General features: G+C 47.9%; 1 long non-coding RNA gene across 1 annotated transcript in view; it reads right to left on the reverse strand.

The window, feature by feature from the left end:
• Window positions 1–3291: 3291 nt before the first annotated feature.
• LOC108175821 (uncharacterized) overlaps window positions 3292–18416 on the reverse strand; it is a 193388-nt gene continuing 178263 nt past the window's right edge. Inside the window, exons 9-10 of the long non-coding RNA XR_016223615.1 lie at window positions 10945–11019; window positions 3292–3730 (exon numbers count right to left, since the gene is read on the reverse strand). This is a non-coding gene — a long non-coding RNA (uncharacterized LOC108175821). The remainder of the gene's footprint in view (window positions 3731–10944; window positions 11020–18416) is intronic.

Consider the following 18416-nt stretch of genomic DNA (forward strand, 5'->3'; position numbering starts at 1 on the left):
GATACAGAGTTATCTCCTATCCACCAGTTCACTTTTTTTTTCTTGGACAGGCAGAGTCAGACAGTGAGAGAGAGAGATAGAGAGAAAGGTCTTCCTGGGCCATCCTCCACTGCCTTCCCGGGCCACAGCAGAGAGCTGGACTGGAAGAGGAGCAACCGGGACAGAACCAGCGCCCCAACTGGGACTAGAACCCATGGTTCCAGTGCCGTAGGTGGAGGATTAGCCAAGTGAACTGCGGCGCCGGCCCACCAGTTCACTATTTTTTTTTTTTTTTGACAGGCAGAGTGGACAGTGAGAGAGAGAGAGACAGAGAGAAAGGTCTTCGTTTTGCCGTTGGTTCACCCTCCAATGGCCACCGCAGCCAGTGCGCTGCGGCCGGTGCACTACGCTGATCCGAAGGCAAGAGCCAAGTGCTTCTCCTGGTCTCCCATGGGGTGCAGGGCCCAAGCACTTGGGCCATCCTCCACTGCCTTCCTGGGCCATAGCAGAGAGCTGGCCTGGAAGAGGGGCAACTGGGACAGAATCCGGCGCCCCAACTGGGACTAGAATCCGGTGTGCCCGCACTGCAGGTGGAGGATTAGCCTATTGAGCCGCGGCGCCGGCCCACAAGTTCACTCTTAAAGTGTCTGCACAGCCAGGCATGGGCAAGGCTGAAGTCAGGGGTTGGGAATTGAAGTCACGTGTGTGGCAGAGACTCGATTCCTCAAGCAATCATCGGCTGCCTCCCAGGCTGCACAGTAGCCGCAACGTAGACTCCAGACTGGAGCCGTGACCTGAGAACTTGCACTCTGGTAGGGGTGGGAGCATCCCAAAGCACCGCTTAACGGCCGTCCAAGTGCCCGCAGTCCTGATGCCCATTTGTCAGTCTGTGCAGCCTCAGATATTCTGCTAAAACATGAAATATGAACAACGGAATAAAAAATTAGGGAGATTTTTAATGGAGTTTCTAAGAATACAATTTTAATTTAATCTGGAACAACTTATAAGTTGTTTGATCTAGATACACCTGATGACGTAGAAATAGGTCAAGGGGTAAGAAAGGTATCACAAGCCATTAAGCTTGTGTTTAAATATTTCTTTTTTGAGTTCTTTTTTGACTTACTTTTTAATTTATTTATAGAGAATGGGTTTCATGAATTTCATAGATAAGACTCTAAGAATACAACATTTTCTCTCTTACTCCATCCCCCTAACTTTCTCCTATTTTTTTCTTTAAATTTTTTGCAATGACAAAATTTCAATTTACAATCACCGGTTCAAAACTCCTTTAACCAAAGATCTCCACAAGTAAAATGTAGATAGATCTCTGTTTTACAAGGGTAGAGACAAGAGCTGTAGACAACAATCAAATCATAAGATGTCAGTTTAGCTTGATATACATTATGTTTTTTGTACTCTATATATTAGCTACAACCAACCGGAGAAAGCATATACTTGTCTTTTGGGACCTGCCTTCTTTCATAAGCATAATGGTCTCCGATTGCATACATTTGTTGCAAAAGACAGAATTTCATTCTTTTTTATGGCTGAGTAGTATTTCATCGTGTATATTTGTACCACATTTTCTTTAATGAGTTACCAGTTGATGGAAATAAGGGTTGATTCTCTACCTTAGCTATTGTGAATTGAGCTGCTATCAACACAGGGGTACAGATAACTCGCTCACATGCTTATTTCGTTTCCCTTGGGTATCTTCCCAGAAATGGGATGACTGGATCATACGGCAGATCTATTTTTTGAGGAATCTCCACACTGTCTTCCACAATGGCTATACCAGCTTCCATTCCCACCAACAGTGTATTTAGGGTACCTTTTCTCCACAGTATCATCGGCAGTGGTTATTTTTTGATTTTTGGATGACAGCCATTCTGACTGGGTTGGGGTGAAATCTCATTGTGGTTTTTTATTTGCATTTCCCTGATGGCTGGTCATCCTGAGCATTTTTGCAGGGTATAAAAACACACAAAAATCAACAGCATTTGTATAAATACATCTTAAATTTAGAAAATACCTTATTTCTAATGCCAAGTTTGCTCACACCTCTCCAGAGAAAAGACTGAAGAAACCCATACTACATTCATCTGGTCAGGAGAAATTGAGACCAGACACAACACAGGCATATTACAAAAGGGAACTTTCAAGCCAATCTCTTCTGAATATAGAGGTTGCCATCTGAGACCAAGTCTGTAAGAACAGTCTGAATACAGAGATTTTTGTTTTCACAATGGAAAGAAACTGGGATCTCAGGGTGGAGTTTCCACGGGTTGGATGAACACATGCACCCTGCTGTTTGGGGCTCTCAAGGAAGTGGGACAGAGGGACAGTACTTTTGAGTCAGTGATGGGGACATTTAAAGGGAGAGGGAAGCGGCATGCCTGGTGGTCCTCAGGCAGAATACTGGATTTGGAGGGGGCAGGCTTGATGACAGGTGCCTCTCTGACAAGAGAGAGAGTTGTGCCTCCTGTCCATGCAGGGTCTCTGGAGGGGTGAGGAGTTCCTAGGGCTCAGTGTTGATGAAAGTCAGGTGTTTTTTAATGCCACAGAAGCCTTAAGTAGACCTGTGTTTCTTAGAAAGTAGCTCAGCAGCCTCCAATACTTGTCTGAGAAGGGCAGAGGCTGTACCAGCTCTGAGTGTGCACCTTCATGCTCATGACCCCCACCAGTGGGCTGTGGTTTCTCTTGTCTCTGGGACTTTTCCCAGAACATCCTGTTCCCAAGGAAAGCCTGGTCCTGGAGAACTTGAGAAAGAGTGAGAGGAGCTCCTGGCCCAGGGTTCTAGGGCAGGAAGTGGACATTCCAGGTGTTCAGAGCCTTCTGTCTCCCAGGAAAACACAGTGATCCTGCCCCAGATCCATCACCTGTCAATGTGGGGACTCTGGACAAGTCACTGACAATCCCTAAATTTACATTTGCTTAATTATAAATTACATGGAACAGCTGAGCTGCCCATAGCTTGGGGTTGTGCTGTGGGCTGCGTGGGAAATCAGAGATTCTCCACATGGAAAGCTTCCTATCCATGGACAGGGGAAGAGGAACTCCCACCCTGTCTGCCTCAGGGGTCATCCAAGAACACTCCCTGTATGCAGCCACTACCGAGTGACACACTCATTCTCTGACATTTGGAGAGTGAACAATTTCAGACAATTATGCAGCATCAGCTTGGTAAAGCTTCACGTGTTTTTAATCACCTGAGCTTGACAACACATCACATGGACATAGCATTATTTCTCTATCTCATAATAGGGACCTGAGACACTGCGGGGGTGGGGGTGGGGTGGTGCCTGCGCAACTTTCCCAGGTACATGCAGCTTCCCTCCAGGAGCTGAACACAGACCTTCTGGTACCAGCCCCTCTGCTCTCAGCCACTGTCTTCTGATGCCTGTCCACAGTCTCATCTCAAGTGAGGTATTCACCCGCACTATCAGACTGTCGAGTAGAAGTGTTCACCACACTGCACATCTGCCTAGTATCCAACTCTGATTCTGGAGGTGGCTCTGTAATACTCAAGGTGAAAACTGGCACCAAAGTTAGAACTTCAGCCAAATGAGCACACACTTCCCTGTGGTCTCCTGCCAGTGGGATGTCAACAGCTGTCTGTACTGTCATACTGTTCCAGGGTCTTGTCTCCAGAGTTTAAGAAGAAAAGCAACTCGGAAGTCAAGAATATCTACCGTCCGTCCTATCGAGAAAGTCAGAAAAATCCGTGTCTTGCCAAAGAACAGGATGCACCCTGTGAAGGAGTCGACGAAGGTACAGTGTAAATTGATCATCAAGCTCATTCAAAAGTCAAGATTCTACTTTATTCAAGGTCTCATGGTGATGACAAAGCTTTAAAAAGCCTATGCTATCTTTTATTCCATGTACGCACAGTAAAATGGTCAAATCAATCAGCAGGGTGCCCAGTACAGGGGAAAGCTGTATTAACAACTTAACCTTGGGTTCACTGTCAATGGCAACCTCTCAGGCTAATGTTTAGACATTTACCTGATGGTGCAACAGGGGCTGAAGCAGACCTCTTCCTGAGACAGTGTCACCAGATTCTACATTAATAGTAACAGTTGGAGATGAGCATGCAAATTGAATATAGAGTTCAGAAAGTTCTCATACTGAATTCCCAGTTTCCCTTTTTCTATTGACACTTCCACTGGTAGGATACATATGTTATAGAAACTGAACCAACAGTGACAGGTCGCTATTACTCAGCTCTGAAGTTGGCACCAAGACTGACTCTGGTGGTAGAGTTCTCTGAGTTCCACAGATGCCTCAGGTCACTCACCACCAATACACAGTGGTTTCACTGCCCTAAACATGACCTGAGCATCACCCGTTCATCTCTACCCGTGTCTCCCAGAACCCCCAAAAGACCCCAGAACATGACCCAGGACTGGTCATTTTACTGTCTTTATACTCGTTCTGTTCAGAATTTCCTAGAGTTGCAACCACAGAGTCTGCAGGTCCATGTGACTTGGCGACAGATCTAGGAATTCTTTTAAATCTTTTTGTAGGCTGATTGTTGAATGATTGTCATCACTGAGCAACATCCCATCTTTGACGGTCCTCCCAGTATTAGAGGACTTCTTAGTGGCTTCTAATTTCAGCAAGCAGGAAGAAGCCACCTGGAGCATTCCTGTGGCAGGTTCTGTGAGGACATTATTCTTAACGTTAACTGGGTAAGTACCTACGATTATGTGGCATGACGTTTTCTTGGTAAGAATAGGATGCGATTGACCAATGAATCCATCTGAGCCTAGCACCTTACTTTCTTGCAAACTCATACGTTCGTGTCTTTCCTAATTGTAAAGGCTCTTCAGAGGGTCCATCTCCCCTTGTTTAGTGTGGGTAGTTTCTGACTCTGGAGTAATCGGTCTGTTTCACGGAATCTGTCTAATCTGTGGGCACACAGTAGGCAAAGTAATTCCTTATTTTCTTTTTATTGTACTTGCTATCAGTGGCAAGGATGTGACAATACAATGTTTCTTCTTTTTTTTTTGTGCTTGGAGAGGGAGAGGTATCACAATCTTACTGATCTTTTCAAAGATCTGATTTTTGACTTTTGGGTTTTCCCTATTGAGTTCCTATTTTTTTTTTATCACATTGGTTTCTTTTATATGTGTAATATGCATTGTGTTGCCCTTTGGCCCTCTGGTTTCCCAGGGCATAAGAATCCCTTATTATTGTAAATCACCCTCATTTCTTTTCTTTTTATTTTGTAAAGATTTTTATTTGTTTATTTGAAAGCCAGAGTCTCAGAGATAGAAGGAGAGCCAGAGAAGATCACCCTCATTTTCTAATGTCTTTCATTCAGTGGTAACATTTTCCTCCTGAGCACTGCTTCAATACAACCCACAAACTATTTTTGTTCAAATAGTTTAACTTTTCCATAGACTCTACATTGGACCCATTTGTTTTGGAGAGTATGTTATACAGCCTCCATATTTATTGGGGGATTTTCCAAGCAATCTTTCCTTATTGAACTCTAGTGCGATACCGTAATGACTAAGTAGTGTATTTTGTATAACACGTATTATTTTAAGTACTGTGTGTGAAAGGAGTCATTCTTTGGTCTACCGTGGAAACTTGATCTGACCCAGAGAAGAATGTGTTTCTGGCTGCTGAAATTTCTCTAAATGGCAATAGAACCTGGTTGGCTGATGGTGCCCAGATTAGATTCCTAGAGTGTCAAAGCAAGGTCCAGGTTGGTTGGTTGGTTTGAAGTACGAGAAACATTGTCTCGTGAGTCTGCAGGTTGGGTGTCAGAACTCCGGGTGCAAGTATGGCCAGGCGCCCTCAGAAAGTCATAAGAGAACCTTTTCCTTCACTTCCCAGCTTGTGCTGGGCTCCTGGAAGCCCTGGGTCTCCTGGGTGGGTACTGCAGCCCTTGCGTTTCTTCTCCCACCATCCCATGGCATTCTCCCACCCCGGGCCTCTCTTCTTATCTTGTAGGAACACTTGTCAGATGAGAACAGGCCCACCCTACTCCAGTATGAACTCAACCTAAGTGACTCAACCTCCAGTGACTTCGTGGCCAGCGAAGGTCCCCTTCCCAGGTCCTGCTGTGACGACATGACGATATGATGACATATCTGGCAGGGGAGCACGACGGATCCCACGCTGGTGTTGTTCTTTGCCACTCTGCCTTCACTTGTTCCCTCCTACTGGGCCTGGCAGTAACTTGTGACGTGGTGTTGAAGTCTTCATTGATAACCGTGAACTGGTCTGTCTTTCTGCTCCATTAATTTTGGCCTCAAGGATTTTGACGCTCTGTTGTAGGCACATGCACAGTAAAGACTGCTGTAGACAGTTGGAGAGCGTCTGCCTTGATTGTTCCTGGACGGGCGTATTTGCTGCTCCACTGTCATTCACTGCTGTTGCATGAACACCCTGTTGGCAGTGAGAAGGGAAGCATTATGTCATATTATGTTCTACCTCAGTTTTTTGTCTACCGGAGAATAATTCACACTGGGAGCTTTCCCACCCGACTATTTCCAGTTGCAATTTCCCCCTAACCTGAGCCCACAGTGGACTTCCTCTGACCTTCAGCATGAGAATGGTGGACTCGTGGAGCACACGCCTGTCAGAGTGTGGTGGCCCCGTGAGACTGGACCCTGCGGGTGCTCACTGGGAAGCAGGTGCACACAGCCTCTGCAGGCCATTCCCATGTATGCATTCCTGTGAGCAACTGGCTCCGTGACCCCTCTCCAGTGAGACAATGTCGGCTGTGCCTGTCGGCTTCTCCATCTGCAGCCAGAAACTTCAGGTGGCGGCTCGCCTGGGAACTTCCACTGTCTGAGGGTTCTAAGTGGAGCCTTCCATTTCCACTTGGTTCAGACTTCTTGTTGTTGTAAGGACAGAGCTGATGACCTTCAAGCTCTTCTGATGTCAGTTAAGCCTGGAAGGTGGGCCCTTTCCTTTTGTTTTTTTTAAAGATTTATTTATTTATTTGAAAGACAGTGATAGAGAGAGAGAGAGAGATTCATCCATCTTCTGGCTCACTCCCCAAATGGCCACAACAGCCAGAGCTGAGCTGGTCCAGAGCCAGGAACCAAGAGTCTCTTCTGGGTCTCTCACATGGTGGCAGGAGCCCAAGGACTTGGGCCATTTTCCGCTGCTTTCCCAGGCCATTCGCAGGGAGCTGCACTGAAGTAGAGCAGCTGGTACATGAACCCAATGCCAGCCCATATGGGATGCTGGCATTGCAGGAGACAGGCTTTGCCCACTACACTAAGATGCAGGTTCTGGGACCATTTTCTGGTTATGTTACTGATGTGTAAAGGATTCATCCCAAAAATCACCTGCTAAATCAAACACTGATGTCGTTTTATTAAATATTTGCATGGATGTGCAGACACCTGCAAGATTTCAAAAACCATTTCACCACCACCCCAGAGGAAACCACTTATCACTGAGCAATCTCTTCCCTTCACTTAATCCCAGGCCCTGGCAATCATGAATGTACTTTGTCTCTGAATTTCTTTGCGACATGCTTCTCATATAAACAGAACCACAGGAAAGGTGACCCTTGGTGTGCGGCTTCTCCCACCCAGCACCATGTTTCCAAGGTCCAGCAATTCTCTAGCATGAACCGTGCCTTTCTCCCTCTTCATCAAGCAGGCACATGTGCCCTGAAGACAGGGTTCTACCACATCCTCTTCACTGACAGCACCATTGGACAGTTGCACTTTCTCTGCACAACGCTGTGAGCCCTTGTCACAGCTGTGGGTGTGATCATTTGTTGGCCTTCTCTGTGGCAGTGGGATGCCTGGGTCACAGTATCCTGATTCATGGTTCCTGGACTCATTGTCATCTCAGTTCATGGTTCCTTACAGCAGACGGTGTTGAGCACTGCTCCCTATGCATGCTGGCTACCGGGATACTTTCACTGTGCACGTGTCAATTTACCATTTTTAACTGAGTTGCTTTCATTTTTGACATGAATCCCTATCATGTACCTAAGGACTATCAGGTAGTTTCTCACCTCATATACCACCTGTGGTATAAATCACCAAAAAGTGGAAAGCAGGGGGCAAGCAGGTATCTCTCTACCCCAACGTTCATAGCAGGCAGAAGGTGGAGACACAGAACTGGAGTATTTCCCAGTGTCCACCAACAAATGAACGTGTGATGAAAATGGAGTATACAGACAATCAAAGTTTGATGTATACCACAACATGGATGGACGTGGTAACACACAATGCTTACTGGAAAAGGCAAGCACTAAAGGCAAACACTGCGTGTTTCCCTTAAAGTGGCATGTCCACAAGAAACAAACCAAAAGGAACTGAAAGTACAGATAAGCCAGGGATGGAAGGAGAGGGGAAGGTAGATTTCTTTCTTAATAACTGCAGAATTTACAGTGGGTATGATGACAACAGTTGCAGCACACAGGAATAAGGTATGCCAGCATTGTCAAATAATTCATGCCACTGCAGTGTTCCCTTCCAAATGATTAAAATAATAAGTAATATGTCTGCTTCCCCATAGCAACTTAAAACACCCAACAGAGGGCCTGGCACGGTGGTGCATGAGGAAAGCCTGTCCCTACTGGAGCTCCAGTTTGAGTCCCAGCAGCTGCTGTTCCTGCTCCTGCTACTGTTCCTGGGAACAGTGCGGGATGGTCCAAGTGCCTGGGCCCCTGCTGTCTACATATGAGACCCAGAGGTGACCCAGGCTCCTGGCTTCAGCCTGGCCTAACCGTGGCCATTGCAGCCATCTGGAGGGTGAGCCAGCAGATAGAAGATTCTCTCTCCCCACCCCCACTCTCTCCCTGTCTCTGCCTTTCAAAGAAATAAAATAAATCTTAAAATATCAAAATACAAATATCCAACAGAACAGACAGCCAATGAGGCAGCAGCTCATGTTGAGCCATGGAGGTAAGTGATGTTGGAACACTTCAAGAAAAACTGGGGATTTCCATGGCCTACAAAATGGGCAGGAGCAGTGATGAGACCTTGCAAAGGAGTCAGTGCACTACAGCACGTGACTACCTCAAACTATTTCACATTGACTTGGTTGCTTTGGGCAAGAAATCAAGACCCCGTTTCTCATTTATTTCCCGCCCCTCTGCTTGGCCTTCTTTCACCCACCTACAAGGATGGCCCCAAAGTGTCCACGAGCAGTTCAGAGCCCGCTTCCGGTGGCCTTTCTGAATTGCTTGTGGGCGTGGGGCTGGCTTTTTTTCTTGCTCTGTCACTGAGTGCAGCACAGAACTGTCCATGTTGTTCACTGCTCACCAACCCACAAGTCCTAGTCCCGTGTCCACGTAGGCAAGTGTCCCTGCCTAACTCGTCCACAACTCGAATTTACTGACAGTTACCCTGTGTCCTCCCAGCTGCCCCCGATGACCTGGTGGAAGAACACACCAAACACAGGGCAGAGGAGAAGGCCACACCGCTTGCCAAGGTATGGGTGCCTTTGTTTCTTTGTTTACAATCAATTTTCTTTCTCAAATTGAAAATCTGGATGCATACATTGCAGATGACTCCCACAACTTTCCTGTTGGTATAAATTAAGTGCTCGCCTATTATTAAGTGAGACCTGACTCAAGATGGTCTTCAAAAATGACCGCAGCAGGGCCGGTGCTGTGGCTCACTTGGTTAATCCTCTGCCTGTGGCACCAGCATCCCATATGGGTGCTGGGTTCTAGTCTTGGTTGCTCCTCTTCCAGTCCAGCTCTCTGCTGTGGCCCAGGAAGGCAGTGGAGGATGGCCCACGTGCTTGGGCCCTGCACCCACATGGGAGACCAGGAGAAGCACCTGGCTCCTGGCTTCAGATCAGTGCAGCACGCCGACCATAGCAGCCATTTTGGGGGTGAATCAACGGAAGGAAGAACTTTCTCTCTGTCTCTCTCTATCACTGTCTAACTCTATCTGTCAAATAAATTTAAAAAAACGACAGCAGCGTTTACAAGCTAAGTGGTACGGGGCATTTCCTCAGTAGCACTTTTCATTCTTAAAAGAGCATCTTGTATTTGCCAAGCAAACAGACATGCGCCATCACCTGCGGAAGGTCGTGTCTTGCACACAAGTGTGCTCTGTGCTTTATCTGGGGGCGGCTGCCTCATGCACTGTGTCCCATCAGGTTTCCCACAGGCAGGAGCCCTGTGCAGACAGAATGCGGTCCTACAGGGACTCTCTCTCTCTGGTTGCAGACGGACTCGAGATCCAGCGAAAACTGTACGTATCCTGGAATCCCTCGGTTGTTGAGGGAAACCGAAGGGAGGAGAGAGTGGGACCTTCCTGCCTGCTCTCCCCTGGTGATTCAACCTGATTCCAGCTTCCTGGTGGATAAGAGGATCTCGGGTGTGGTGAAAGAAACAGATGGGCTAGTGCATAGCCATGGGCATCTAAGGCAGGCCCTGGAAGGAGCTGGGTCATTTAGAGATGGTGTGGGTTTGTGCGCATCAGTGTTGTGAGGTTTTTATGATTGATCGTGTATGGTTTTTAAAAGTGTGCATGTGTGTGTGTGTGTGTGTGTGTGTGTGTTTTCCCTAGAAAATGCATTCCGATGCACAGCTCAAGTTCTCAAAAGTTGAGAAGAATCTGATCACTGGCGGCACTCTATGTAAATGAACCCATTCAACCCCACCCCCACCTAATGCCGGAAGGGTAAGTTACATTTCCACAGCTTACACAGACATGCTGCAAACACAAATTGCCCAAGACCTTGATGGCCCAAGTAAGAGAGGCAAATAAGTCCCCAGCTTGATCCTTCTGACTACTGGCCTGCAGTGAACTCCCAGCCATGGGATAACCAGCACCACCATGCAAGGGAGTTCCAGTACTTATGTGCCAAGAACTATCAGATCCACAGAGATCCCAAAGCTGTACATAATTATAAGCTGATTTCTGTGGTCACATGATCCAAGTAGCAATAGGTACACCAAATTGCAGGCTTTGGCAGCATCATGAACATGAAACACACAGACAGAAATCCTCATCAACTCACAGATTCTGAGAGCTGTGTGGCACCATGGTGGACAGCAAAGGTCCACCTCTGTCAGGTCCAGTCTTTCCTCAGCACCTGGCCAAAACAGACAAGAAAAAGGGAGACACTTGATTGGATTTCATAGATCATCAACACGAGCCTTAGAAATCATTGCTCAAACCCAGCAGCGCACACCCTGTAGGGTTCTTTTGAGCTCATCACCCTGTCACAAATCCCCTGTGCAGCATGGTGAGAGACATCACTGCCCACCACATGCTGACTTCCTTGATAGATGATCCTGCCGTTGGCTTTGGGTTGCATGAGCCTGGGGAGCTGTTGACTCAAGGGGTACGCACACATCACGTGGAAAAGGAAGACCAGGAGTTTACAATAGTCCATAATATCCAGGAGGAATAAATGGAGTAAATAGAAGAGAGGAGCTCAATGGCTCCAAAGTTGTCATAATAAGGAAGGGGAATGCTAACAGCCCTCATCAGTACCCTACACAGTCTATACATATCTGACACATCACACTATACTCCAAACAGGTGAAAGCCTTTAATATTAATCAAAAGAATATAAAACATATTGAGGAAACTGGAAAAGTAAACCCACTTGATTTGATCATCACACACTGTCTGCATGTAATGAATTCTTATGCTACACTCCACAAGATGTACCATTATAGTAATAAAAAAGGAAGGCCAGGAGAAAAGTTACCGCGTGATAACTGGTGCTCATTTGTAAATGGCAGAATTTTAGCATTTTAAAATCTTTATTTACCCATGTTGACAACTAGCGATTGGCAATAAATGAACACAGTGTTTTGCCTACAACTGAGTCCTTCTCCCACTAACGGTTGCTTTGAATTAAGTTCAGAAGCTCATAGGAGAGATGACATATTCAAATACAATAAATAGATATTGACCCCTGAGTAGTAGTGATCTTCGGAAACATCAAGACGACAGTAGCCGTTTATTTGGTTTCTAAACATGCAGGAGTCGTCCCAGGACTCTTACTGAAATACAGCAACCGTGGTGGTATTGACCCCGAATAGTTCCCATGAATGAAGCTGCCTTGAGCTAGAAAGCTTAAGGCTCTGCTTCTCAGGTCTTTCACGTTCTTCTCCTTGGCCTTAACCCTCACCCCATGCCCATGTCCACCAATGCTCCCTGATGCACCAGTGTACTGACAGTCACCATATGTCCGTCTAGTGCCCCTGGAGGATGCATGGGAGGAGCTTCCTGGTGACACGGAGGATAAAGAAACTCCAGAGTATACTGAGGTAAGGGCCCCCGCCTTCCTCAAAAACAGAAATGTTCCTTCCTTGGCTTATTCCTTTCTCAACCAGATGAAGAGAAGAAAAATCTGACCATGGATAGGGTCCATGATACACCCTGTGCACAGTGAGGGCCACTGAGAGGGAAAGTTTACACCGACAGAGAGCTGACGCGGGACACAGGGACAAAATGACTATCAGGACTGGACCACAGCAAGCTTTTCTCTGCAGCATTTTTCCTCTTTTGAAAGGAATATTGTGACTTCCAACCACAGTGGACTGGAGAGACACGTTCCCCATGAAGAGCTCATGCCTGCTGGCCTGAGTGTGATCACTCTGCTCATGTCTTTGGGTTCCCTCCATAGGACCACTCTTTCACACGGGGTTTCCCAGTGTCACCAAGGGCATTAAAGACAGGTGCAAAGGGACACAGAGTGTTCAGACCCTCATGGTGCCATTTTCTAATTACAGGTGATCTCAATACGAACAGCAAGTGGTATGTATTCGGGAATCACTTACTCCCTGTAGTACGAATAGTCCAGATGACAGCACAGATGGGACTATCTTGGGGGCTTTAGTGTGGAAGGCCACCTGACGCCCAATTCCTGCTATGACAGAGGACTAGGAGTGCGCTGGTGGGAAATTAACTTCCTGATAAAGGGTAATGATCATTTTCTGGGGTCCCTGGAAGACACTGGCTTGTGCATGGGGGTGGGGTTTATCTCTGTGGGTTCCCATGTATTACAGTTCTGAGTGTCTGAGTTTGGCAGTTTGTGTGTATTACCCTAGTTATGTTCCTCTGAAGCCACTATCGATATCTCCATAAAAAAGCAATCACAGAGGTATTGCTGCATGGTACAGGAATATGTATATAAACAAGAGTGAACACTTGTTTATACACATATGTAAACACTTCACACGGTGTACACTTCACATGGGTGCAGTTCATTATATGCATAAAAGATATTGATCACTCACATCAGTTTACCTAACAAAAACTTCCCGGGACAATGTTCACCTAGCTACAAAAGGACAAAACAGTGTTTCAGAAGCACAGGGAGTGTATCAGCAGCTACAGGAGGCAATAATAAATCTCACTCCTCAGGAGGCCTCTTGCCTTGTGTCGTTATCTTGTTCAGCTTACTTCCCGCTTCATACTTCCCTACTCACGAGTCTTCTCTGGGAAAGACGTCCTCTGAGTTAATCTGTGCATTGGAGCAAGAACACGGGGAAGCTGCACAACCCACAGTTCTGGTAGCAATATGGGAAAGAGGAGCCTTCAGATAGGGAGGAATTGTGAGACCTAACACTGACCCTTGAGTCATGCTGCTAAGATGTCATCCATTAGTCTAACCATGGTATCTGTGTCCTCTAAAAGAAATGTGGCAAAACGCAGACAAATGAGTTCGGGTTGAGATTTGAGTGCCAAAGGGGACTCTTGCCTCTCTTTTTAGGAGGAACCATGGGTGGTTGTGCACTGCAAGGGGGAACATGTCAACCATGCCCTGGGTCTGGAGGATCCCACAATATTCCTGCTGAACCTCCCAGTTGAAATAGGTTCTAGAGCCGGCGCCGTGGCTCAATAGGCTAATCCTCCACCTTGCGGCGCCGGCACACCGGGTTCTAGTCCCGGTCGGGGCGCCGGATTCTGTCCCGGTTGCCCCTCTTCCAGGCCAGCTCTCTGCTATGGCCAGGGAGTGCAGTGGAGGATGGCCCAAGTGCTTGGGCCCTGCACCCCATGGGAGACCAGGAAAAGCACCTGGATCCTGGCTCCTGCCATCGGATCAGCACGGTGCGCCGGCTGCAGTGGCGGCCATTGGAGGGTGAACCAACGGCAAAGGAAGACCTTTCTCTCTGTCTCTCTCTCTCACTGTCCACTCCGTCTGTCAAAAAAAAAAAAGAAAGAAAGAAAGAAAGAAATAGGTTCTAGATTTGTCCAGAAGGCATTGCTAAGGAAAGAATTCAAGGTTGTTGTGTGAAGCTCGTGTGAACACAAAAGGAAACAAAGGATACTGTGGATTTCCTCTGGGAGCAGCTTCCTGGGGAGCAGCATTGCATTTCCATGGAATTAGATGGTCTGAAAGTGTCAAGCTGGTTCCCACGAAACAAAGTACTGAGACTGCTCCTCCAACAAATATTTACTTGTGTAGCCCACAGATTATCCACCCCAACAATATTTCATTACCATCTTTCACCTCTAAATCACTGTCCCCATGGCTTCAAAGGGCCCGCTGCTAGGAGGGCTAAAAGGAAAAAAAAATCCCTGTGGCCACAGCAAGTCTAGGGCACATCAGGGGCAGCTTCCTGTGAACTCTATGAGAAGGAGCAGAGCACAGCCGCGGCTGGTCCCTAGCAGAGGAGAAGGAAGGCACTAGGATGTCCAGGCCCTGGCAGGCAGCAGGCATCCCATGACTTAATGACCAGGAGAATCAGTACAGCAGCATCACCTGGGCAAACAGAAGGAGGAGTCCCCATCTGAGTAAAAACGAGCAACACATCCTTGATCCTGGCTTCAGCACTCTCTGATGGCTCCCTAATGCCCTGGTAAGAGGAGGCCCTTCCATTGTCAGTGGCTTCCATCTTCCAGTGTCATGCTGGCAATGCCACCAGGAGAACTTGGGGAGGGTCAGAGGCGGCAGGTCTCCACCTCTCTGCCCAGAAGGGCAGGATGTGACTTGGGAGAGATGGATTTCAGGTTCAGGCCAGATACAGAGAGGATCCCAGGTCTGATCCTTTGGGGCCTGAACAGGGAACAGGATTCTGGAAGTCACCTCAATGTGCAGGCAGAAACAGGGAAACTGGAGGGGCCATTACACCTGCAGCACACTGCAGTAACAGGTCAGGTTGGGAGCGGCATAAGCTCCAGCACAGGGCCAGCTCAGAGCAGTGATGGGGTCCATGTGCCCTTGCTGCTCCTCTGTGTGACCCAAAGACTTCTGTGGTTTAGCAGCACTGGGAAGTCTTCGAGTTCTCCCACTGTGGTGCACAGGAAGGCTGGCCAGGCCTGCTCTGTCTTCCTGATGTTGCCATGCCCCAGCCTGGCTCTTGGCTGTCCTCCTAGGGTCCCTGGTCTGGGATCTAGCACAGGGCTGGAAAGGCTCGCTCCTCACCTTGTGAGCCTGTTGGAGCCCATGCCAGGTCAGTTACCTGTGCAGGCTCTGACCAGTCAGGTGGAAGGAGCATGAACTCCTGAAGAAAGTGCTCCTCCTGCCCCATTAGCTGCAGCTCTCACAGAAGGCTCTCTCAGCCTGGATAGCCCACTCCCCAGCTCATCCAAGAGCGTGCACATCACAGCTGGGATTGGGGGTTTCAGATGCAGGCTGGAGGCATCCTCATGCAGCGCACCAGGGCAAGGGAGACGTTGAGAGGTGCTGCCGTCAGCTCCTCTCTCTCCCTGGAAGGCTTGAAGCTGTGGTCAATGTCTGCCTGAAGGTCAGGTCCACAGAGCCCAGGAAGGGGCTGAGAGCACAGAGAAGGGGCAGGGTCATGCTGAGCAATCCAGGGAGGAAGAGACTCTCTGTGAACACTTACTGTCTGTGTTTGTGTCTCTCAAGATTGGGTCTTGCAGAGCATTTCCGACTATAACAGTAGGATGAAGGCTCTTCAGGTAGGAGCAACACCCACAAAGACCAGAGGGTCAAATTAGGGCAATGCTTGGGTTACCCACTGCTTTGGACTCTGAGAGGACATAGGAACTCAGGAGGAAAAAAGACATTGTATGTAGACATCTGATTTGTTCTTTTTTATATTAATTATAGAGTACGAAGAGGTTTTATGCCCATGGGATTGGAGCAATAGAAATTTTTAACTATCATTTCTTGCTTTACTATTTAAAACTTTATATTTTCTTTAATACTGACCACCCCCGGCTTTGCCATTGCAAAGATCAAATCCACTGCATTGTGACAGGACAGCACTACCTTCGAATTGAACACAAGAGATGTCTGGGTTTTGCACTGACCATTGTCTTCGTCCATTTCTGGCCACAACGTAATACCTGAGACTCTGTAACTAATCAGGAACAGAAATTTCTTTCTTACAAGGTTGCAGGTCAAAGAGCAAGGTGCTGCCATTGTGTCTCAGTAAGGGCTCCGTGCTTCATCCTCAGCTCAGGGCAGAAAGAAGAAGAGCACCCCCCCACACACACACACACCCAGGGTCAGTTGAGTTAAAGAATACTTGCTCTGGGCTGACTGGGGAGGCCCCAGCATCTTAGAGCTGTGAGGGCCAACCATTACTCTGGGTTCATCTTGGCTTCCACATCTCATCCAAGTCTAGTGTTTGGAGTAGACTGTGTGACAGGCCATTATCCAGCTGCTACTGGAGACACTGCATAGCTGTACAGGCTGCCCAGAGGATGTGTGTTAGGGGATCCTGGGCTGGACACACACACGGTGCTGCTGACCTCATCGGCTGGAATGCACTGGGCTCAGTGGAGGGCCTCTGGGCAGCCGGACTGGGCATCACTGTTCCCCTCAGATGCACTGCTTCAAACACAGCCTGTTCCCCCTCCAGTCATGCCTAGCACATTCCCTGTCCTCAGGCCTGCCAATGTCCTACTTCCCAGTCCTCCCACTGCTCAGTGAAAACCCTAGCAAGTCCCATTTATTGATATGGCTGTGGACACCCTGTTGCCTCCTTGGCCGACTACCAGAATTTGAACAAATTAAATTTCCTCTCCACTTTGGGTCATCTTTTCAAGTGGATCAGGAAACATGGGATTCTAGTGATGATTAAATATTTCCAAACTCCATGAGGTTACCCCAGACATATGGGGTTGGTCCTCATTACCTTTCCAAGGCCCAAAAAGCGTCCATGACACTTGTTCCCCATGTAAGTGATCTATAGATGTATTGCTGTGCATGGCAATATGGTTTTTAAAGATTTATTTACTACTTGAAAGGCAGATTTATAGACAAAGAGGGAAAATCAGAGAAATCTTCCATCCACTGGCTCATTCCCAAAGAACCTCAATGAGCAGGTTGGACCAGGCCGAATCAGGAGTCCAAAACTCCATCAGAGTCTTCCAAACAGCTGGCAGGGCCCAAGCACGAGACATCCTACACTGCTTTCTGAGGCACTTTAGCAGGGAACTGGATCAGAAGTGGAGGAGCAGGGACACCAACCAGGGATCCCATGGAGGGGTCCCCACAGGTGGCGCTTGAACCTGCTGCAACACAATGCCAGCCCCAGGTGACAGTATATCTTTATCTTGGCCTCCAGAGCTCCCATATCAGACAATAATGTGATTGGTAGAAGATGACAAGGACAAAGGAAATGGACAAGAATTATGAGACAAAATAGAGGAAGGGAAACACAAGGGATGGAATACAATGAGTTGCACACATCGACCCCGTGGCTACCTATGGAGGAACAAGGTGACACTTCTTAGGCACAGTGATGGGAATCTGAGGCTGGAAGAAGTCAGAGTTCAGATCCTCTCACTTATTACAGAGGTGAAGCCATCTAGGCCCTGGGATAGGGATACAGACATGGGGTCCAAGGTTGGCCTACACCATCCAACCAGCAGCAGGGATCCGAGTCCTCACCTCAAGGCTGACTCTCCCTTTCCTTCTCTCTGGCAACCTCAACCGCCTGCTCTGGTGCACATGGAAGGCTATGTGGCAGCATCCGAACATTCCCTCGGGAGCAGCGATCCTGAAGTAAGTGATTTCTTCTTTCATCTCTTTTCTGATTCTCTTGCTTTCTTGCTCACAAGCCCCTGGTCCTGCTTCTCCCACATTCCCTCCTCACCACAGTGGATGATTCGCATCCTGCAGGACCTGGTGGCATCCAGGCAGTGGATGTCCTTGCACTGTGGATGCTGATCCAGTCTCTCTGCAGCCCTCCCCTCTCCCTTCATCAGCCTTACCCTCACTCCTCACCCCTGGACTGCACTATGAAACACTGCTGAGCAACCCGACTGCCCACACAGGGAGCTGGGCTGGGGACAGGCAGGCAGGGTCCCAGTGTCAGTGGAGGGAGGACTCCAGGGAAGTCTGACTCTGGCCTCCATGTCCCCCAGGACAGGGCTTTTCCTTAACGTCTGATTCAGGAAACATACTTGTCTCCTTCCAGCTGTCCACATGTTCCCTGGATGTGAACTATCCCCAAAGTCTTCAGGACATGGAGGACCTCGATGAAGATCAGGAATTGTGAGTTTGGAGCAGGTAGACGGGGGTCAAGGAAGTAAGGGCACATGGACTCCATTGCT

This window comes from Oryctolagus cuniculus, chromosome 17, assembly GCF_051225735.1.
Source record: "Oryctolagus cuniculus isolate XC-2025 breed Fujian yellow rabbit chromosome 17, ASM5122573v1, whole genome shotgun sequence".
NCBI classification, from domain to species: domain Eukaryota; kingdom Metazoa; phylum Chordata; class Mammalia; order Lagomorpha; family Leporidae; genus Oryctolagus; species Oryctolagus cuniculus.